General features: G+C 36.7%; 1 pseudogene; it reads right to left on the bottom strand.

Annotated features, from left to right (window-relative positions):
• Nucleotides 1–15,948: 15,948 nt before the first annotated feature.
• LOC149244901 (peptidyl-prolyl cis-trans isomerase CYP40 pseudogene) lies at nucleotides 15,949–20,658 on the bottom strand (annotated as a pseudogene).
• Nucleotides 20,659–20,810: the final 152 nt, after the last annotated feature.

Raw genomic sequence — 20,810 nt, 5'->3', positions numbered from 1 at the left:
TATGGTGTTCGACATCAAATCATTTATTCACACCATGCAAAATGTATTATAGTACCTTGAGGGTCATTATCATTATCAGTGATTCCTCTCGCGTCTATTAACGGCTTACATCATTGGCTGGTAACCAAATGATGTATTCCCATGTTCGACTCCAGATCATATATTCACGTGGTTAGACTTGTACTTGAGCGAAATATTGAATGAGATTGAAGACCCCGGATCTAGTTTCATCCATCTAGGTTGCGATATTTTCAGGAGTACTAAATCAAATGTACAATGGCCTTACATTCACGGTCTTCCATTTATGGGTCTATATCTGTAGACGACTATAGGTTTACATGTAATGAAATTTTATAATTTGAGCATGGGTATGCCTTCCCTCAACAAGTTCATGAGACAAAATAAAATTATCATGATATATGCATTGTAATTGATGTAGGTCACCTTCCACTTTGAAACTTCCTCTCCACATAGTAAAGTATTTCATTCGACATACATATTTATGACTTCATGCTTTAGGGGGGAACTGTTACAGATCCATTTGGGCACATTAACCCCGACTTACAGATTAGTACTACTAGGGCCCATCAAACCCTAATTCAGTTGTTACATTCCCTAATGAAGTAAACCATCAGAATGCCTCCTTCCCAAGAGATTCCATGACTGAAACCATCCAAAAACTGCCTCTACGAAGATCAGTGTAGGAAGGCCTTTATCAGGGTGCACTGTAGTGCAACCCAGTGCACTGTCATAGTGCATTGTAGCGCACTTGAGCCCTCTTTGGCTTGCACTGGGCGAATTTGAGCAAAATATGCATTGGGGTTTGGAATATTCTTATCCATAAGATCCTTCTAGAAGTTTCCCAAGGCTATCCACTCCTTTGGGCTCGAAATTGGATGAGGAAGGAAGTTAAGGAAAATCAATCCCTTTATCCCTTCCTCCATGGAACTAAATCCTAAGTTTGGGAGGGCATTCATTGTCACCATTTATGGCATAAATTCCTTCATTCACGTATAAAAAGACCACTCATCTAAGCGATCAGGGGCTGGAAATTATTGAATTATAGGGAGATGTTGTTAGTATGAGACTTGAGTTGGTTTTGAGTATTGTAATAATGTCAAAATGTCTTTCTTGTTATGAGGAGAGGATGGAATTGAACTGGAGGAGTGGCATTGAATCAAGCAAATTGGGTTGTAACTCTTCCTTTTACTAATAAAATGTTCAAAGATTTTTCCATATGTTTGTATTGTTTATTGATGCTTTCATATGTGTATTATACACTTGATTCCATTTTATGTTTAATCAATAGATCATTATCATATGCTTTGATCGGTTTTTGTCTTCTATCTCTGTGTAGGTACTTTTCAAGCGGATTAAGTATGGAAAGGAGTGACATAATTGGTAAAGGCAGATAAGGAGTAAGTGAAAGCTTTAGGTAGGCCTCCTTACTGTCTTATTTAATCCATTGGTTATAGAAAAAGTAGAGACTGCTTTGCACTGTTGTTCTAGACTTAGCTACTAGTCTAGGGGTTTAGGCATTTATCCATAGACACTAAAACTTCCCAAAACAAAAGGTGGGAAAAGTTATGCGAGTTAATTAAGTAAACAATCAATTCTTCTCCAGCCAGCAGGAAAAACAGCGCAGCAAAAGTCAAAGGCCACCTCAACACAGATTCCACAACTATAGTGCCAGCAACCCAAGTAGTTTGAGTTTTGCTATATTTTTGTAAATTAGAGATATGTTCAGTTTAGAAATTCCTGAATTATATCTTGTTCAATTTTGATAGGATATTTTGTAAATAAACTTATAAATACTTCTCATTTTGAATTATTGTGGGTTGGTTTTGTACAGAAGGAAGCTATTGTATATTTTTCAAGCCTCAGTGGACTTATCAGTAATACAGAAAGCACTTTCACAGGATTCTTGTGTCAACTTGTTGGTGAAGTGCCTCTATCATTTTATGTGTTTATATTTCTTTGTTTACCATACTCTTGTTTCTTAACCTGAATTATTCAATAAAAAGTTGAAGAACAAAATTTGTTTAGATGTATACTCTTATTCTGGATTTGAATAATTTTAATGTTTTTAACTGATATTAAGTAATGTAATTCATAATTTCTCTTTAGTTAATGGAAATCATTCTCTTCTTCTTATTCATTTCATTTAAAATTAAAGAATCCAATTAGTTTGACTACCTCTCCCTGTGAAATCTATTTGTAAAATACTGAAATAGATCTATATTTTAAGTAACATACTCCATAGCCCCATGGTAATATAGACATCAATCAACCATACAATTCAAACCAAACATTGAACTCTAATAACTAGCCTAATATCTAAAACCAACGAATCTAAACTTGACAAAGAGATTCCTCTCTAAAGCTGGCAGGGCTAGATTCCAGCTTCCAAAGTGGTTTTGTGGTACCTTTGTAGTTTATCTACAAACCTTAGAAATTACAAAGTGCTAACATAGTGGGGACCATATTGGGGACAAAACAAACTTTCAGTTTTACAAGATTCATTTCCCTAGTTCAAAAAACTTTATTTCAGGAAAAGTAAAGGTTCAAATTTTAGAAATAAATGTTTATAGGTTGTAAATTGTGTAAATAATTGAGTTGTGTGTTTAACATCTAAGATCTGGCTCTAAAAAGAGTTCACACTAGATCACATCCTAATCTAGAACCCCCCAAGATTTTAGATGACAATGGAAAATTGATTAGAAAAAGAAGTTTAGTTGAAAGTCAAGGAATTAATAGTCCCCTACCTAGGGAAAACTCTCTCCCAGAGAAATTGGTCACTATACAAGATATTTAGTTTGACTTACCATTTGAACATAGTTTATTTAGGGTTAAGTCTGAAAGTTTTATGAATGAAACAATTCTTAATCAATCCGTGCTACAACCCTATATTTCTGAAGGTCAATCTGTGGAACCAGATTTAGATCAGCAAGTCCTCCAAAACTTCAATAGGTTACAAGGCCTAGTATTAGTATTTGATCAAGCTGTAAATGAAGCTTATGTTCAACAATCTATTGAATTTTCTACCCTGACAATTGCAGCGTCTTCTATTTCCTCTCAATTTGTCCATCCTGCATCAATTAGTCCCACTTCTTCCATAATCTCCACTACTTCTCCAATAGTATTACAGACAGTGACCCGACCTATTTTAATAACTCCTATATCTATACCTCCCATAAGCTCACATATTATTCAACCCAACATGGCAGCTCGTTATGCTCCCTTGGTCTTACCTGGGAAATTTCATCCCATGCCCCTAGATTATCAAACCCAAATTCCTCAATTTGATGCCAGTGGTGCCATCATTGCACAACATGTAGACAAAATGATTGATTTCCTTGATCTTCAGGAGGTGGATGAAAGTGATGTAAAGGTCAGACTTTTTGCCCAAAGTTTGGGTGAAGAGGTAAGAAAATGGTTCAAAAATTTAACAGAAGATAGTATAGTCGATCATGATGCCTTTCATTTAGCTTTCTTAAATAGGTGGGAAACCAAAAAGAATCCTCTTCAAATTCTGAATGAATATAAAAACCTAAAAAGAGGACCTAATGAAACTGTGGAAGAATATTGTGATAGGCTTAATAAATCTTATAATGCAATTCCAGCTACTATTAAACCTCCTCCAGGCTTGGCCCTTATCCATTTCCCTAAAGGATTTGATGTGGACATGGCATATCAACTAAGAGAGAGAGACCCTACTACGTTAGAGGAAATGCAAGCTAATGCCTTTAAATTTTAAGCTAATTTATTAGCCAAAAAGGAAAAATTAAAAACTAAATGAAGGGTTACTATCAATGAGGAACCTTCCTCCTCCTCTCCATCTGATTATAAAATAGATAATCTTCTCAGAACAATGGAGAGGATGATGGATATGATAAGTATAACTGATAGGGACCCTCCTAGAGAAACCAACCTACTCCCCAAATCAGAAATCCTAATTTTAAGATAAATCCACCCCAGATCAAAAAGGGAACAAAAAAGACCAGATCAATAGATCAGACCTCCATTTCAAGATAATTATACAGATGAGGAGGTTGAATTAGCCGAAGACCTTAATGATACCCATATAAATTTAATGGGAGTAAATGATAATGATTCTACATTTCTTACTCAAGAGAAACAAGAACTTTTCCTAGTTTCACAAGATGAAGTAGATCCCAAGGAGTCTGAAGATTACAAGCAAGGGTATGAAAATTCTATTATGGAATTCCATAGACAATATAACCTAAGGAGTAGGAAAAGAACTGATGATCCTACTAAGAAGAATGTTAATATTCCCAATAAAAAGGTAGCTGATGCCCCTGCTAAGAAAAATATTGACATTTTTACTAAAAAGAATGCAAATGTTCCAACCCAAAAGATATCTAATACTTTCTTCAAAGCAACTCAAACTGATAGTCCCTCTACTAGCCAACAAAAAGATATTTCCCAAAAGGATGTTGCTGAGAAACAAGATGCCCTCAATCTAAGTAAAACTCAAACATCATTTAGTATAGAACATGAATTGGCAAAACTTAAAATATCCATTCCTCTAACATAACTTATGAATAAAAATGCATACATATCACAAGTGATGAAAGCTTTAAATATATGGGAAGATATAGATATAGTGAATGTATCTAATGATCAACCAGAAATATTGTTTGGCCTGAAGTTGATGGAAAACTCCAAGATGGAGATGTACCTCCATTCTACATCAGTTTAAAAATTCATGCTAAAATTTTGCACAATGCAATTCTTAACTCAGGTTCTTCTCACAATCTCATGCCTAAGGTTGTCATGGAAAAATTGGGATTGGATATCACTAGAAGATACAAAGATCTGTATTCTTTTGATTCAATTAAAGTAAAATGCCTAAGTCTCATTAAGGATTTATGTGTCAATTTAGCACAAATACCATCCAAGAGCTTGGTAATGGACATAGTTGTTGCTGACATACCTCCTAAATACGGCATGTTACTATCTCGATCATGGGTCGCTAAGCTGCAAGGTACCGTTCAAATGGATATGACCTATGCTACTATTCCAGTGTTTGGTTAGTAGAGGAGATTATATAGGTAAAAAATAATGAAATTTATGGTTACCAGTCAAGATAAACCCCACAATTATCCCTTATATTTAGTCCATTCAAACCTTGATTCTTTTATTTTGTACAATGGTGGAAACATAAATGAACAAATTTCTAGTGTAGAAACTGATTTGTGTTAAATGGAGGAAAGAAAAACAGTTGTGATAGAACATGACAAACAAAATGAACCTCTATGGAATTTGGGTTTTGATGGGGTTGTCAGTAAAGAGGGATCAGGGGCAGGTGTATGGGTTTCAAATTCACAAACTCATCACTCAGAAGGCCATTCATATAAGCTAAACTTTCAATGTACTAACAACATAGCTGAATATGAAGCCTTAATTTTAGGGTTACAACTTTTAAAGAAGCTAGGTGCCAAGAGAATTTCAATTCATGGGGACTCTGAACTAATAATAAAACATATTAAAGGGGAATACTCTGCCAAAAACCCAAGGTTAAGGGCCTATAGGAATGTTTTTTTGGATTTTCTTGAATATTTCATTGAGTATAACTTGTTTGTGGTCCCCAGAGGTCAAAATATCCTAGCTGATGGTCTGGCTACTTCAGATAGTACCTGCAAAATGCCATATCGTCCTAGTCACCAATACACTATTGAAGTAAAAAATAAACCAACTGTACCAGACAATATCAAATATTGGCAAGTCTTTGGAAACGATGAAAAAATTGAAAGTTTTTTACAATGAAAGGATGAGTTTGAGTGTGCTCATATAGATGTAGATGTTGACATAGAAGATAGTGTACATAATAGTGGCACTAAATTAGAATTGAAAGAAATGGATCAAGAAAAAGAAGAATTATAAATCTTACAATTGAAATACAATGTTCTACCTAGAGGGTTAGTCCCCTTAGAGTATTTTTTTGATTTTAATGACGTATCCAAAAAGCCTAAAATCGAACCTACTAGAGCTGAAGCTGAACACTGTAACATAGGAACTAAACAAGAACCCAATATGATTAAATCATCCAAATCTTTACCCCCAGTTGAAAAGAAAAAGTACATAAACTTATTCAAATAATTCATAGATCTGTTTGCATGCAGTTATGAAGATTTGAAATCTTATGACAACAACATTATATAGCATATGGTTCCCATAAAGGAAGACCAAAAGAATTTTAAATAGAAACTTAGGAGGCTCAACCCCAAGTTGATGCCTCTAATTGAAAAGGAGGTCAAAAAGATGTATGATGCCAAGATCATTGTACCATTGAGATATTTTAAGTGGATATCAAACTTAGTTCTAACAAGGAAAAATACTGGGGAAATTAGACTTTGTATTGATTTCCGAAATCTTAATAAAGCCTTCCTCAAATATAACTACCCTTTGCCTAAATTGAATCAAATTTTGCATTAGGTGGTTGGATCCAGTAAAATTTCTTTATTAGATGGTTTTTCTAGTTACAATTAAGTCCTAGTGCATCCTGAAGACCAAGAAAAGACATTTACTACACCTTGGGGGCACTTTCATGTATGTGAAGTGATCTGAAATGGATATTAAATCAAGAAGAAAAGGTATTATAGACTCATGTGCGTGAATGCCTATATTATTTAGTGCAATGGATCGAAAAGATTGTGAATAATACAAACATTTAACAGTCAGAAAACATAACAGACACACACATCAACACAAAAATAATCAAGGAGTTCACCAGACTTCCTGGCTATGTCTCTTGGTCCAGCTTTCATTGTCAACCTCTATATTATGTCTTCAAGAATAGATTTTACAGGTGTGAGCTCAATCAGAGCCATAACACAACAACAGTGATATTACACAGGGATTTCACTTGAAAACTTTGAGTCTAAAGAGTGCACAGAGTCTCCCTCTTAGTGCCTCTGATCAACTGTTCGTAGATGTGCATTTTCTCTAACTCTCTATCTCCCCTCTGTCTCTACCTAACTGCCCCTCTGTGCTACCATTGAATGGCTTTTAAGCCTATCAGCGTTGCTTGTTCAACTCCATTCTTGGGCTTTCTGGATCCCAGCTGATGTCCATTAAAATCCCTTTTGAGCGTTAAATAATCATTGCAAAATGCTCTAAGGTATGGTGGCCACCTGTTTTCAAACGGAAAGGACCAATGCGGGTGAAAATCCCAAAGAATCGCTTCTCTATTTACACAAAGAAATACACAGGAAATACAACAAAACAATGAAAATTTCTGCCAATCCGGACTTCAAATGATATTGAATCCAACCTATAATCCTATCGGGTCTGTGTTATATCGTTGTCGCAAGTCACAGTGCCCATATGTTATGGTCTCCTTTGTATTTCGGTTTTATAATGGAAGTACACCAAAACACAAAAAAACCCGACAAAACGCTGCATATCAGATTTCAAATTTTATAGTGCCGCATCTATAAACCCTATCGGGTCCACCTTAATCGCAATTGCAAGTCGCATGTCAATGGCCCTTTGTATTTCGCTACCTGATCGCCGATCACTAATATCGGTGCATCACATATCGGCCCTTCGTAATGCCACGGGTCCTTTCCCCTTTGGTTATGTGTGATGCGATAATCACAATCGCATGTCGCATGGTCTTTGGGCTTGTGGTTTGGGCCTTTCCCATTTGGAATCTGCGATGCGATAATGTAATCTCGACCATTTATCTGTGCGCTCAATCAATGGTCCACGTTGTGTTGTTGGGTCACAATCACATTTCCCATAAGGTTGCCTTCGATACACTCTACTGGCCTGCTCCCAATGCGATATCCCAATTTGATCTGGGTCGTTGATGTGGCCGATCTGACAGCTTCGATGCAACGTGACTCCAATCTTCACTTTACTTGGGTTTCTGCCATTCTTTAGTGTTTTGTTCTGTGATAGTGTTTTCCGATAGTTTAATATATATGAAGACTTACATTTTTAGAGGGTTTAAGATACATTTTGGATCATGAAGATTCCTTTTGGCCTAATGAATGTTGGCATTACATTTCAAAGAGCAATGGAATTTACCTTTGTAGATGAAATGGGCAGATTCATAGTCATATATCTAGATGATATCACTATTTTTTCAAAAACAGATGATGAACATTTGCTTCACCTAAGAAGGGTCTTCGAAAAAAGTAAGAGATTTGGTATTTCCCTGAACCCAAAGAAAATGTTGTTTGGCTTAAAAGAAGGAAAATTGCTAGGATATATCATTTCAAAAGATGGAATTATAATAGACCCTAACATAATTAAAGATATTTTAAAAATAAACCCCCCTAGAAAGGTAAAGGAATTCCAATCCTTCATTGGCCAAATCAATTTTCTGAGATTTATTCCTAATTTAGCAGAGCTTCTAAGAAATATAACAAATATGTTGAGAAAGGACACTGAGGTAAAGTGGAAAAATGAAGCCAAACAATCATTTGATCATGTAAAACAAACCTTAACCCAAGCTCTTGTGTTAATCAACCCTGATTTCATAAAAAAAAAAAAATATTTTCTCATTTGCTTATGAACATACTATTGCAACAGTTCTCTTACGAAAAAATAATGAAGGACATGAATAGCCTATTTCTTTCTTTAGCAAAACCTTAAGAGATGATGCATTGAAATACAACATCATGAAAAAGAAAGAATTTTTATGAATGATTTTTCGGCGTAAATCACATGATATTTACGCCAAAATATCATGTGATTTATGCCGAAAAATCTCTCATAAACTTGATATGGATCACAGAAGCCTCAATTCAACAAGAAAGAAATTTATTTAGTGAAAGCAATTAAATATTTTAGATTTTATATTCTTCATTCACATATAATTTATTTTGTTCCAAATGTCGTGGTAAAAGACATACTGACCCAAAATGATCCTGATGGGAAAATAGGTAAATGGATTGCCATTACCCTGTAATATGACATTGAAATCAGACCTACCAAACTCATTAAGGATCAGGGGTTAGTTAAATTGATGGTTGAATCTAATTTGTATGCTTTGGATATAAATTTTCTAGCTATACTTTACAAACAAGAAGAGTATGTGACTCCACAAGTAGCAGAGGATTTTGAAACCTCTCCCTAGTATGCAGACCTTATTTTTGTTTTACATCATTTACAAGATCCTCCTAGTTTGACCAAAACTAAAGCTAGATTTCTTAAACTCAAAGTTATGAAATTTTGTATTCTAGATAATAACTTGTATTGGAAAAATGTCTGAGGAGTTTTACTAAATTTCTTGTTGAAAGATGAAGAAGATAAAGTAATGCAGGAATTTCATGAAGGAGATTGTGGAGGACACTTGTATTGGAAGACCACTGCCAACAAGATCCTAAGAGCTTGTTTTTACTGGCCAACCTTATTTGCTAATGTCCATAAGAAAGTCACTTCATGTCACCAATGCATATATTTGAAGGAAAAAGGAAATTGTTGCCTTTACCCTTGAATCCCATATCAACTGAAACTTCTTTTCAACAAGGGGTTTGGATTTAATCGGAGAAATTCATCCTTCCTCCTCAGCCCAACACAAATGGATTCTTACAGCCACCGATTATTTTACCAAATAGATTGAAGCTACACCTGCTAGGTAAGCCTCTGATGCAGTGATTATTAAATTCTTAGAAAATAATATTCTTTCAAGATTTGGATGTCCCGGGAAAATCATCACAGATAATGCAGGAGCATTCAAATCAAAGAAGATGGTGGAATTTTGTGACAAAATAAAATAACCTTAGGAAACTATATTCCCTATTACACCCAAGGGAATGGATTAGCATAGTCTTCCAACAAAATTTTGGTTAATATCATCAAAACATTGTTTCAAGATAACAAGAAATCATGGCATAACAAACTAGTAAATGTATTATGGGCTGACAAAATCACCACGAAGAAATCAACTGGCATGTATCCATACCAATTGGTTTATGGAATGGACGTTGTTTTTCCAACTTTATTAGGTATCCCTGTTTTGAAAATTATGTGGGAATTGAAAGTGGAACCTAATGATCTTCAAAGAATAATAAATCAAACAATTCAACTGTAGCAATCAAGAGAAGAAGTTGACAATAGAACCTAGTTGGTCTAGGAAAACATCAAGAAGATTTATGATAGAAGAATTAAGGCCGATGAATTTCAGATAGGGAAAAATGTCTTGAAATGGGATTCAAGAAGAGAAGAAAAAGGTAAGCATGGAAAATTTGATCATTTATGGATGGGGCCTTACATAATCCATGCTTACAAGGGAAATAATGTGCCTTTTCTGAAGGACATGGATGGAACAAAGCTGCCTGGTGGACCTGTCAATGGCAGAATGTTGAAACATTATGTCTTCCAAGAATAGAAGAATTTCTCACCAAAATAATTGTAAATACCATTTTATTTGTACTATTATGATTGTGTAGCTCATGTCATAAAGTTGAAGCCTGAAGAGAATGCCCTATTATTTTAGTCATGTTTTCCACCATAACTATAACAATAATAAAAGATAAGATGCTGGAAAACATTGAAGGAGATGATTCAAGGCTACTAGTCAACAATTCTTGAACCCTCACAAGGAGAGTGTCATCCCCAGCGAGAGAAATTGTCAGGGTCCTATGATTAATAGGATAAAATGATGATTGAATATTTTCTTTCACTATATCAAATTGTAGATAATATTGCATGTTGCAAATGATTTCCAAAAAAATATAAATAAAAATAAAAAATGAAAAGAGGGTATATAAAAATAATAAAAGAATAAAAAAAGAACGAAAAGAACCTCATGATAAGAAAAATAGTGAAAGCAATGCAAATTCAAATGCCACTAGGAGAAAAATAATTTTGTTTTTAATCATACAATATAATCATGGTCAAACACATTTGAATTTATGTTGTCAGAATAGAGAATAATTTAACCAAACTGTTTAAACTTGGTTAAAAGTAGGTAGATAAGTGAAGAAATTGATCCAATAGTTTAAATTGGATCAATAATTTAAGTTGTAGGTTAGAACTTAGATTAGGATAAAATCTCTCCTTCAAATGAAAATAATAAGGGTTTGCTCATTAAAATTCACCTTGAGTTAGTAGAGGAGGCTTCTTGGTTTTTAAAGTTAGAAAAAAGGGTATTGAAATGGTATTTTGAAGGTTTTAAAGCCATATGGTCTTTAGCCTAAGTTTAGTGCTTACAAAAAAAAAAGTGAAAAACAAAAAATTGGTTTTCGTGTAGCGGATAAACGACGGGCCCAAGGAATGTAACGTGCCGAGTCAAGATCATGATCGACGGTCGATCAAGACTTTCACCCCCCCACCTTTATTGGCGGAGGGGGGTCTGAAAAGGTGGTTTCCTTTTGCTAACCCCACTTAACATGTCATCCCCACATTCTTTCGCTCCCCCCCTCTCAATACTACATACTAACCTCCCCCCCCCCTCGAAAATAGCCTAACTCCCCCATTCTCGCTAAAACTCCCTGCGCCTACACTGCTAATCCATCCCCGATACCTGTCTGATCATTACCCCTACCCGTTATATATTAAATTTCCCTGCTGAATTACCATTTAACCACCAACGACCCCGCGCCTCCAACGGACTATTCCACGAGCTTATAACATCCTGTCATCAACTTTGGTTATGCCTTTTGCTCTGTCTGATCTCTAGAAAAAAATTCACTCAATTTGATTCCATCTCATGCAAGTGAATTCTCCAAACCCTGAGCAAGAAACCAGGATGCTATAGTACCAATTCTCATCATCACCAACTACAAGTTACAAGCTTTATCGGGTAAATCATATCACTCATCAACCTGTTCCAGATTTCTGCAAAATTTCTGATATGGATCCCAAGAGAAAAACCTTTGTCAATACTAAAAATATGATGGTTCCTCCACTAGTTGACCTTGACCATGTCCCCTTAGCAAACACAGATTATAAAATCTCATAGCCCAAATGTGAATTTGATTTATTTGAATTACACATTTGGCTCAAAGACATCTTCCTTGACCAAAGTGATGAAATTAGCCTCTGAGAATCTAATTTACCCCTCTATATGTTTCCCCAAACCCATCACTTCCCTGAATTTGTCCTCAAATGCCAAGCTTACTACCGACCAGACCAGAGAGCCGTGATGGCCCCTAATCGTGAAATTTTATTCACAATTACCTCTCAGATAATTAACTAGATATTGCAGATCCCTCAGAGTGATTCCACTATCCCTTTCTGAGTGGAATCCCTTAATGAACTATATCAGAAATTAACCTTTTCTCAGAGGTCCAAGATCTTCGAAATCTTCCTACATAAAGATGCACAACTCCCAAAAAAGAATCCACCTTATCCCTCCTCCATTTTTCCAAACAAATATAAACCAATTATTCCAATACTTTCATGTTTACTAGGGTATTATTAAGATGAATGGGTAGATGAATCTATCTTAGGTTTTTTTTCCATTTTTTCCACTGAAGAAAAACCCTTAGTAATTTTCAGTTTTAGCCACTTCCTTGTTGACAGCATTCATGAACAATTCCTTAAGCTTCCAACTGAAGGAATGTTCAAATATGCCTCTATTCTTTTCAAGCAGGCAAATTCCCATTTGCAATACAAAAGTTGAATGAATAGGGAGATCCACACTCAGTCATATTTTGGACTTTCATGCTAAGAGGAAATTGATAAGAATACAAATTCAAAGATTTTATTGATCAGTTTATAAATCTAGCCACATGTTTGTTGAGAAATGATACAGTACCCAGGGTGAGTGCAGACATTAAAAAGATTTTACACCTGAGTGAGCAGACTAGAACAGGTCACTCGTATTTATAACAGAATTACATCGAGATAAGAGTATATGGGTACGATATATCACCTTATAAACTACGCAAGTATCACCCAATGAGGATTTCTCCTTTAGAATACATCAGGCATATTATATACTAAGATGACGTCCACTTTGTATCAGCGAAAAAGAAATCACAGTTCAGGATAAAGGTTCAAGTAGGACCATTTATTTGTAACAACAGGAAAGCAGGAGAGGAGGAAGATATCCTCCTAAAATAGATGAATTTTCCCTTGGATTTTACTTGGTCATATGACCCATTTGGTATAATCATTAAATTAAGAGTGGAACAAAAAGCACTCCATATATTCACACTCGGAGACCTGAAATTGAGAAGTACATGAACCAAGCTGAGTGGGAAGAAAATACTCTACAGGAAGTAGATGAGCAATTGTTGTCTACTACTACTTCACAAATTCCCACACCTTGGGAAAAAGTAGAGAAAAGGCCTTGGGATGAAGACTCTCTTTCAATCATAGAGGTTTTGACCAAAGAATTTAAAATGTATGTTAAGAAGGCAAGAACTAATCCTAAGATAGATTTTTCAAAAGAAGGAGCAGGGCAAGCCCCTATAGTACTCAAGACTCCACTGTTTTCAGCAAGGGATAACATATTTACAGGATCTTCGTTCTCTTGAATTTCACAAGAAAGTCCAGATACATCTCAAACATTAGAACTGGTCCAAGGGCAAAGTGAAAATAGTATCTTTGACAAGTTTAAGGAAATAAAACGTAGGAATGAGCTTCTCAAGGTCAACGCTTATGACCAATTTCATAAACAAACATCCTCTACAGAGCATAAGCTTTTGTCATCCTTTGACATTGAGAAGGGAAGAACGCAGATGGCATTCTTGCGGGCACAGGTCCTCAACCCTCAATCTGCAATAGGCCACAAGCATACTACATTTGAATTTGATACAAAGGATGTCCATCCTGTAGATCAAATGGACATGCACAGGCAGACTAGGGAGATGATCTATTCCACATTGATAAACTACAATGACTGCTTCCAAACTGCAGGTGTCCCCTACTAATATTCAATCCCAATTGAAGTTGGAAAGTCTTATTCTTTAGCAAAAGATAATAAGGTAAAATCCTTGGAAGACTTGGTCATTAAGATAGGATATTACCTAAGTAATGCTAAAGAAGCAGAAGAAATTGTTATCACAAAATCAGTACTAAGGGCTGCAACCAAGCAAGATTTCATGTAACTCTTTCAACCAGACTTTAGACTAAGGATTAGCCTCCTTAGTCAGAGAGGGCTCTCTCACAGACTTTTGATAAAAATCAATCACAACAACAGATGGCTAACTCTTCACACATTTATGAAAACAAAGCTGGTTGGACACATATCAAATTAGTCTTCATTGGGCTATGGAGTCTCACACATTTAGTAAACAAAAGCACAGTCATTTCATGGAAGTCAACGCTCTTTGCATCAGATGTTCAAACATACTTTACATAAACCACAGCTTGCCAAGTATACAGGAAGTCAGAGCATTAAACATGAATTCTGAGTGATTATGCTGTAACAAGGCTGTAAAAGAACATTAAGAGAATAAACCACCATCACATTTGAACAATATAATCCATTGAGAATCTTGAGAAGAAACAACAGCTGTTTTACTATTACTGTAATAAGTCTTTTACATTGGCCCAAATAAAACTCTGTTTTTGTATAAAATCTCCAACCCCTATTACATCCTAATTTGATCCATTTATAGGAATACATTCTTCCCTCTCTAGAGTGAGCTCGAAGGCCCTATTAACTACTCCTACATGCTATTTAACTAATTCATTAATTACAAAGTGCTGAACTGTAATTACACAAAATCCTAATCAAACTAAAACACTAATTCCATTCTCCTCGTATGCTTGATTCTTCTTGGATCCTTGACAGCTGTCCTCCTTCAGTTAGGCTGAGATAGCTGAGCTAAAGATGCAAGGAACGCTGACTTTGGATACCTGTTAGCGCTGATGGATCATTTATCATCAGGATCAAAACACCTATTTTTAAGGTCCCTGTGTCCTACCATCCTTCGAAAGTTCAGCAACATGTCCCAGCTCTTTTAATAACCCCAGGTATGGAATGCTGCCATGTTTCTGATGTGCTGTAGGTGATATTGATAGACAGATGTCTCTCTCCCACAAATCTCGCTCACAGTATCACAATAGCTGCTCTGCGTTTAAAATCACCACCTACAGCAGTTTCGTAGCGCGCTACGAAACTGCTGTTAACAACCTCTATTTGTTCCGTAGCAAATGAATCTGTAGTTGGTAAATGATTTGCTTGAGAATCTGCAGACAAGTCAAAATCCTTCGACTGACCCAGAAATGTGGTAGCAATTGAAAAAAAAAAAAAAAACAACACTGGCCTTGAGAATTCCTGTGTGCTCTTAGCAAGAAGTCTGAATGGAGTCCACCTCTGCAACCAGCTAAAAGGTGGGCATTTAAGCAACCCAAGTCCTTGTATACCCCTCCATACTACTGGAAATTTTTCTTCAGAAGTCCTTCGTACCACCTCTAAAGCTGCAACTTTCAATAGAAAGAAAACAAATTGACCTGTAGTTTCTCTTGTTACTTGTTCAATATCAATGCTACTATGAAGAACGTGGACCTTGAAACACATCGTAGAATGTGGCATGAGGAAGGTAACACTCTGATTTTCTTATCTTGATCTACTTCCCCAGGCCTACAAAACCAGGGCTCGCTCCACTTCACAGTCTTCATTACTGAACCTCCTCTTTACAACATTACTATATTCTGCATAACACTGGGGCTGGTACAGGTTCTTGCAAAACATAACTTTCACTTAATTTCATTGCAGTTGTAGTATGGGTGTTGTAATGATGTCATGTACTGCCGCATTATCATTGATCCATCATCATCATCATTTTAAAGAAGATCGAACATCATAAAATCATAGCTCTGCTTATGAATATGATTGGTATCCTGTAGTTGTAATTGATGACTGTATTCATGTCAGTGTCCTACAAACAGCCACTAATGAAAACCCAACATGAATTCTAACGACAAGCAACAAACAGAACCAATAGAAGGACCTATACAGTGATTCGTTCAACCTTTGGTGATGCAACTTTATTCATATGTCATTCTATTGGTTCAAACAGTCACTGCTGCTCCAGGGACCGATATGTTGGTAAGAAAACCAATAATGTTATTCTTTAGGTCTTGCTCCTGTTCATGCATATGCATCACCAGATCTCGAATCAGGTAGTGCACTTCATCATTTATATCAACTTCATCACGACCTTTTTTCTCCCAGCAAATGTCAAGATAGCGCAATGCCTTTCTGTATTTTCTTAAAGCCATCTTATAATCCCCTTTCTTGTAATTTTCATTCCCAAAACATTTCGCAGAATCTACTGCATTCATCCACCATGAAATTTCTGCAGATTTCTCATCAAGATCAGCTGGCCAGTTTGGATACAAATCTCCATCTTTGAAGAAATTAGCTATTCCATCATCTGATCCTTCTGGGATCTCCCCACAATCTGAAATTACCACATCTAGAGAAGGGCGGTCACTACTTTCTGTGGGAGTATGCTCATTGCCACGCACAACTCCCATGCCTTTAATTACCTTCCCAAAGACAACACGCTTTCCATCCAGATGGGAAGTCCTTGTTGTTGTGATGAAAAATTGAGAGACATTTGTATTAGGTCCAGAGTTTGCCATTGACAACATTCCTCTGCGCTCATGTTTCAGTTGAACGTTTTCATCATCAAACTTTAATCCATATATTGATTCACCCCCTGTACCATTTTGAACTGAAATGTCTCCACCTTGTATTATAAAACCTTTGATAACTCTATGGAAAGGAAGCACTTTGTAATGCAGGGGGGCGCCGGTATGAGGGCCAATGCACAAAGTCCTGAAATTTGGTCATATCCTCGACAAGTTCCTCGAGACTCTGCTGAACTATGACATGCCCCTTCTCCCGCTTCTCCGCTTTCTTGATGTAACTTTGATGGATCACCAGTCTCCACTTCCCCATTCTTTTTCTGCTGCGATCACAACGAACAAAGAAATCGAATGCAGTGAAGAAAACTTCCACACGAAATGCCAGAAAGAATTCCAACTGATGCACGAAACAGTGATTCAAGCCTGTGAACGCTCTAGAGTCTCGGTTGAGCCCTAGTTTCTTGATTTCTTCTGTGAAGTCAGTTTTCAATTCCAGTTGGATTTTGAAGAATTCGGGTAGCGGACAACACACCGAAAGGATGGCGAGGATAATATGTAGCCTGACAAGTGTAATCGTTGGTAAAAGGGAAAAAGGAAAGTTACAAGAGCTTCACGCTGGCTTGTCATTTGGGTGTAAGGTACATGAGTAGTCGAGGTGAATATACTACTTGCCACATGCCGTGTCCAGAGTCGATTCTAATAGTTAATTAACACTCAGCACATGTACATTAGCAATATATCCTCCCTCAGAAACTTGCCATGTGTCATAAAGAGCTGCAAAGACAACCTTCTCATAAACCGATTCTGATCGAGCATTGGTTTCAAAAAGGACCACGATTTTGAGACTTGGGTATAAAACAGAGTTTTGATGGACCTCCGTTGGTGATCATGAGAACCTGCCACAACAGCTGTGAGAAAGTAGAACTACCACTGGAATGTTCCCCTTCAAAGCATATGCAGACAATGGCAAGTCTGCAAGGAATAATACAGGTCCCATGATCTCCTCAGTATGAAGTGACAATATAATCAGAAATCTCATAAGCTATAACCCCAGCGTTTGCCAGAAACAATGAAGTGACAACAATGAGAATATGCATATTGCAAACGAACCATATCATCCTCTTCCTTCAATGGAGTACAAGCCCACATATAACAGTTTGATAAACCTCGTTTCCTGCAGTGTTTCCATCAATTCACCTTAAATATCTGTCATTTCCCAATTTCGCAGCGCAGCCAGTGCAAGGTCAGTGTTTTCGCTACGAAATCACTAAAACAGGTTGCGCTGCGAAACTGCTAAAGGATTCATGCGCTGCTGAAACACTTTGTCCTTAGCTAGTCTGAACAATTTAGTCAACAGAATTTTTAGTGATAACAGTGGCTCCACTTGGGATAGTGTGCCCTTGTGGTACACTAAGAACCTGCAGTTCCAGTGCCTTATAAAATTTATTTGACAAACAGAAATTTGCCTGACCAGCATGACTGTAGGAGAAAGAAAACTACATCTACTGAAAAATAAATGCTCAGTCAACCTTGAGCTTATTTGCAATTTACCTACCTACCTACCCTAACAATTTCAATTTCCTTCTGCTCAATCAATATGAAATTTCCAATGTAGCCAATCCTCTGCTTTATCTGATATTTGATTTCTTTGACCGCATTGGAGTTCAGAGCCAATCTGACAGTGTGATGACCGCTGCCACTGAAACTGCCTCTGATCTTTATAGGAAAACTGAAACACTGGAGAGTAAAACTCTTCCATGTAATCAGCTATAGGATCCCAGAACACATGATCAGCTTGTTTTTCCTTGTAACTTTCCAGCTGTGCAAACTGATCTTCAACCACAGTGTTCAGTTCCTCAATCGTGAAAGAGAAAGGAACCAGCATAGTCTCCTTGCGTTCTGCCATAGAAAACTTCTGAGAATAATGATCATGATCATGAAAACTGTATGCCTAAATTTGTCCTTCTAAACCTTCAATTTCTTTCTCAATGTCTTTGACAAATTCATCAAAAAATTTCATCTTATCCTCTGCCTTGTAGTCAAAGGATTTTAGATATGAGGACAAGGACAAAGAAAAATTTTCATTTGTTTATTCTTTGCTATAATCATTATTCCATTGCTTAAAATCTGCAACTGAGGGAGAGTCTGCCACCAACTCTGACCTATCTATCCATTCCTCCAAAAACATGAGCCAAAGGTCTTGAAATGACTTAATGGATTTGGCAGGAAAGCATTCAACCCACTGTTTGCATTTCCCTTGAAGTGAATCATAGAATAACCTTATACAAACATCCTCATGTTTAACTCTAAGAAGCTCTAAAAATTCACAAAAATCTGATATATGCTTCAAGGTTAAACTCAAATCTTCTCCGTTGAATTTGGGACCATTCCTTAGAAAATATGCATCTTTGGGACAATGATTTGGGAAACCATGAATTCCTGAGAAATCTATGCATGCATACCTTGAACTAAGAATGGCAGCTTCTGGGTCCTTCATAACTCCAGTGGAATCACCATGAACCTATGAATTTCGAATTCTTCAACAATGGAGTCGCCAAGGTAGTTTTGCAGCCTCGAAAACCACTTTGAACTCCTGCTACCTTCAGAAATTCAATCTTAAAACTTCGGGAATGAGTAATCATTCGACTCCCGGCAGACGCACCAAAATGTTATCACAAAATCAGTACTAAGGGCTGCAGCCAAGCAAGATTTCATGTAACTCTTTCAACCAGACTTTAGACTAAGGATTAGCCTCCTTAGTCAGAGAGGGCTCTCTCACAGACTTTTGATAAAAATCAATCACAACAACAGATGGCTAACTCTTCACACATTTATGAAAACAAAGCTGGTTGGACACATATCAAATTAGTCTTCATTGGGCTATGGAGTCTCACACATTTAGTAAACAAAAGCACAGTCATTTCATGGAAGTCAAGGCTCTTTGCATCATATGTTCAAACATACTTTACATAAACCACAGCGTGCCAAGCATACAGGAAGTCAGAGCATTAAACATGAATTCTGAGTGATTATGCTGTAACAAGGCTGTAAAAGAACATTAAGAGAATAAACCACCATCACATTTGAACAATATAATCCATTGAGAATCTTGAGAAGAAACAACAGCTGTTTTACTATTACTGTAATAAGTCTTTTACATTGGCCCAAATAAAACTCTGTTTTTGTATAAAATTTCCAACCCCTATTACATCCTAATTTGATCCATTTATAGGAATACATTCTTCCCTCTCTAGAGCGAGCTCGAAGGCCCTATTAACTACTCCTACATGCTATTTAACTAATTCATTAATTACAAAGTGCTGAACTGTAATTACACAAAATCCTAATCAAACTAAAACACTAATTCCATTCTCCTCGTATGCTTGATTCTTCTTGGATCCTTGACAGCTGTCCTCCTTCAGTTAGGCTGAGATAGCTGAGCTAAAGATGCAAGGAACGCTGACTTTGGATACCTGTTAGCGTTGATGGATCATTTATCATCAGAATCAAAACACCTATTTTTAAGGTCCCTGTGTCCTACCATCCTTCGAAAGTTCAGCAACATGTCCCAGCTCTTTTAATAACCCCAGGTATGGAATGATGCCATGTTTCTGATGTGCTGTAGGTGATATTGATAGACAGATGTCTCTCTCCCACAAATCTCGCTCACAGTATCACAATAGATGCTCTGCGTTTAAAATCACCACCTACAGCAGTTTCGTAGCGCGCTACGAAACTGCTGTTAACAACCTCTATTTGTTCCGTAGCAAATGAATCTGTAGTTGGTAAATGATTTGCTTGAGAATCTGCAGACAAGTCACAATCCTTGGACTGACCCAGAAATGTGGTAGCAATTGAAAAAAACAACACTGGCCTTGAGAATTCCTGTGTGCTCTTAGCAAGAAGTCTGAATGGAGTCCACCTCTGCAACCAGCTAAAAGGTGGGCATTTAAGCAACCCAAGTCCTTGTATACCCCTCCATACTACTGGAAATTTTGCTTCAGAAGTCCTTCGTACCACCTCTAAAGCTGCAACTTTCAATAGAAAGAAAACAAATTGACCTGTAGTTTCTCTTGTTACTTGTTCAATATCAATGCTACTATGAAGAACGTGGACCTTGAAACACATCCTAGAATGTGGCATGAGGAAGGTAACACTCTGATTTTCTTATCTTGATCTACTTCCCCAGGCCTACAAAACCAGGGCTCGCTCCACTTCACAGTCTTCATTACTGAACCTCCTCTTTACAACATTACTATATTCTGCATAACACTGGGGCT

The sequence above is a fragment of the Pinus tabuliformis genome, chromosome 7 (assembly GCF_031772625.1).
Source record: "Pinus tabuliformis cultivar Carrire ecotype Pingquan chromosome 7, CPIR1, whole genome shotgun sequence".
Lineage (NCBI taxonomy): Eukaryota > Viridiplantae > Streptophyta > Pinopsida > Pinales > Pinaceae > Pinus > Pinus tabuliformis.
Note: the sequence above shows the minus strand (reverse complement) of the source record. Positions and strands in the feature narration are given on the sequence as shown.